Source organism: Pteropus alecto, unplaced genomic scaffold (genome assembly GCF_000325575.1).
Source record: "Pteropus alecto unplaced genomic scaffold, ASM32557v1 scaffold392, whole genome shotgun sequence".
Lineage (NCBI taxonomy): Eukaryota > Metazoa > Chordata > Mammalia > Chiroptera > Pteropodidae > Pteropus > Pteropus alecto.
Window position 1 is genome coordinate 1,431,838 of NW_006431933.1, and position 4,238 is coordinate 1,436,075.

The window sequence follows — 4,238 nt, forward strand, 5'->3', positions numbered from 1 at the left end:
ATTATTTATTTGTTTGTTTGTTTGTTTGCTTTATGGTGACATTGGTCAACAAAATACAATAGTTTCAGCTGTACACTTTAACAGTAAGGCATATACATGTTTATACTGTGCGTTCATCTCCCATAGTTAAATTTCTTTCTGTCACCACATATTTGATCTCTTTTACCCTGTATACCTCCTGCTTCCCACTTCCTCTGGTAACCACTAGTCTATGGTCCACATCCATGAGTCTCTGTTTGTTTGTCTTGTTCATTTTTTGCTTTTAGGTTTATATTTCACATATAAATGATATCATGTGATTTTTAACTTTTGTCTGGCTTTTTCGCTTAGTATGATTATCTTGAGGTCCATCCATGTCACAAATGGCAGTATTTCATCTCTTTACTCATGGCTGAATAATATTCCATTGTATATATGTACCACAGCTTCTTTAGCCAATCATCTATTGTAGGATACTTCAGTTGCTTCCATGTCCTGGCCACTATGAATAATACTGCTATGAACACCGTGTACAAATATCTTTTCTGACATGAGTGTTCAAGTCTTTGGCCATTTGAGTTTTGTATTCTACAGCTTCGAATTCTTCATAAGTCTCATTTGTTTTTCATTCAAGCTGTGATTTAACCACATTAACAATCTCCTGGATTTCTTGAGTGGCAGGTTTGGCTTCAGTTAAACCTCCAGACATCATTTTGGCTAACCGCTTCCTTACTGGGCAGGATACTGGAACTGAAGTCTTAACTCATCCTTTTTGACTTTCAACAGTATTTTATAGTTCTCTCCAAGAAATTGTCTTTGTAAGTTAATTTTTTACAAGAAACTTTGTTCATATATGTATATACATATATTTCAAAATATAGTGATGTATTATGGGGTTTATATACATATGTATATGTAATATCTGTGTGTATAAACGCATATGTACACACATACACACCTCCTCATTCATTTCATTTTACCCATATATTCACCAATTTTGTTGCTTTTTATTCCTTTTTGCATTCGTCCCAAGACCATTTACTTCTTTGCCTGAAAAATACCCTCTAGAGTTTTCTTTAGTGGAGGTCTATTAGTGGCAACCCTCAACTTTGTTTTCTATTGCACCTTTTTTGGTAAGCAAAAGTGAATCCTTTTTCTTTAGTATTTTGTAGCACTATGCCATAGTAAATTGATGCTAAATGAAATATCTTCTTTTTTTCCCTGAATGTTCCATAATGATTTTGATGACTCAGGGTATTTGAATCAATGATCAGATGCCCCCCAATACAGCATACACTTTAGTATACATATTACACTGTCTGCGTTTTATATACTGCATGCCCTCACTCCAATTTACTAAATATTAATTAAATTTATCAAGATGCCATCCCATCAATTCATCCAATCTTCAGCCCATCCATTCAAAACATTAAATTTGATGGAAAGTGTCAAGCATAAATAAAAGCAATCTATAGTGATAGAAAGCAGATCAGTGGTTGCCTCTGGGGTGAGAATTAACTCATAAGGGGTAGGAGGGAAATTCTGGGGGTGATGGAACTATTCTGTATCTTGATTGAAGTGCACATTAATAGGTGTATACAATAGTCATCAAATGAGTAAACTTAAGATCTGTGCATTTTATTGTATGTAAATTATATTTCAGTTAAAATTTTAAAAACGACAATAAAAAGTTCCCTGTTCCCACACCAGGAGCTGCCTGGGAGATTCAGGAATCTGACCACTAGATCAGATGAAAGACATTGGCAGTGGGGGACTCAGTCCTTCCAAGACTTTAGAAATGGTCTTACTCCATGAAAGTGACCTTTAGTGAGGCCCCATGATGGGTTGTGCTGGCTGCCTATGAGCTACTATCACTTGCATGGTGATCCCCTACTGGCTAAAACTCCTGTGTGTATTTGATTCTCAATAGCCTAAGCACAATCTCTCCTAATCTTCCATTAGCCACCATGACAGTTTTTACCTCTATGACATACATGTCAGCACAGTGTCTACAAACATCCCACAAGCTTACAGCAGTTCTTATATCTCCTTTAGCCCAGAGTACAATGTCTGCTAACCTATCATTAGCTCACAACATCTTGTCTTATTACAACTTATTATTCCAGCAGAGTCTGCTGCCCCTCGACATTAGCTCATAGTATTACGTCTCCATTTCTTTTTGTTACCATTATAATTTTTCGTTTTAAATTTTTTATTGAGATAAAATTTACATTGATTCACAGTTTTAACCATTTTAAAGTATACGATTTATTAGTTTTTAAGTTTTTTATTTTCACTTGCAGTTGGCATACAATATTACATTAGTTTCAGCTGTACAACATAGTGATTACACATTTATATAACTTATGAAATAATCACCCTGATAAGTCTAGTACCAATTACAATTTTTGCTGACTCCTATTTGCTCACAGCATACTGTCTTTTTATCCCTTTAGCCTCCAGCTTAGTGACTTGACTGATGATCCTCCATTAACTCAATATCATGTCTTTTTGCCCTCCTTTAGATTCAGCATTGTGACTGCATTAGTTCACAGTGATATGTCTTATTACCTTCCTTTAGATCTAATGCAGTGTCTGACCTCATGTTGGTCCTCACCATTTTGTCTGTTGATCTCCCATTGGCTACCATACAATATATTCAACCCAATGAGTTTTAATCTCAGTGTCTGCTCATCTTACATTATATCCCATCACTATGTCTGCTGATTTATTAGCCACCAGTACAGTATCTTTGCCCCCCATAAACGCACAGGACAGTACAATTGCACCAATATTTACCTGTTGTTCCACAATTTGTCACCAATAGGATGACTTTGATCCTCCTGAGCCCCAGCACCATGTCTGCAGAACAAGACCTTGTCATGCTGTCTTCCAATCTCTCATTTACCAAGTTCCAAGTTTTTTTTTTTACCTGAACACCCAGCAGTGTCTGCTTTCCTTAAAATAGCCCCCTTCACTGTGTCTTCTGACTGTACATTATAGCCTCTCAATGTATCTGCTGACTGTACATTAATGTCTTCTGATTTATTAGTCACCAGCACAGAGTATGATCTCCTTGAGGGACCATCACCATGTTTTTGGTCCTTGCCATTGCCGAATCACTGCTTCTACTGAACCCTACTCCCTTTAGCCACTAATATTGTGTCTTTGACCTGTTGAGGCATGAGTAGAATCTGCTGACCCCACATTAGCCCCCATCATGATGTCTGATGATCTTTCATTAGCTAACAGTAGTTTCTTTGACATCTGTGAGACTCTAGCATGTATTTGCTGAAACTACTTTAGATGCCATCACTCTGCTGATCCCCAATTAGCCATAAGAACAGAGACTAACTTCCATGAGCTTCCAGCACAGTGTTGGCTGATTCCACACTAACCTCACCTTGTTGACCACCTGCTAGCCATGAGTAGTGTCTCTCGCTCTCTTAAGTCCCAATCACAGTGTTGCTGACCCCACAATAACTTTCATCACTGTGCCTATTGATCAACCACTAATACAGTGTCTGAATGCAGTGCTGCCCCAGTACAGTGTATGCTAACCATACCTTAGGACTCATCACTGTGTATACTAAGCCTGTATTAACCTCAACACTGTAACTGTTGACTACCAGCCACTAGTTTAGTCCTTGCCTCATGTTTCTCAATCATGGTATCTGCTGCTGACCCTATATTAATTAGTGTCATTATAGTATCTGCTAATCTTGGTCAAAAGTAGTGTTTTTGATCTTCGTAAAATATCAACTCAGTGCCTCCTGACCCCACATTAGCTCTTTATCACTCTGCTAATTAGCCATTAGCCACCACTATTCTGTTTTTGTCTCTATCCCAGCATCAGCCCATTCACTATCCCCATTCACTGTACCTCATTATCCACTAATACAATGTATTGACCTCGTGAGCCCCAGCATAATGGATGAGGCTCATTAGAGCTTACCTTACATTAGAGCCCTTTATGGTTTCAGATGATCCCGTATTAACCACCAGTACAGTGTCTTTGACCAACATGAGTCCCCATAGTCATGTCTGCTGATGTTATATTAACTCTCATGATTGTGTCTGTTGAATTCTCATTAGTCATCAGCATAGTGTCATTGATCTTTATAATTACTCCCTGCAGTTTCTGATGACCATATATTAAGACCAGTCATTGTTCTCTTTTCTCTGTATGTTGGTTTGTTGGTTGTTCTTTCAATCCCTGTAATTGTTCCTTGGACTCTGGTGGTTCTCCAGTCCTTCAG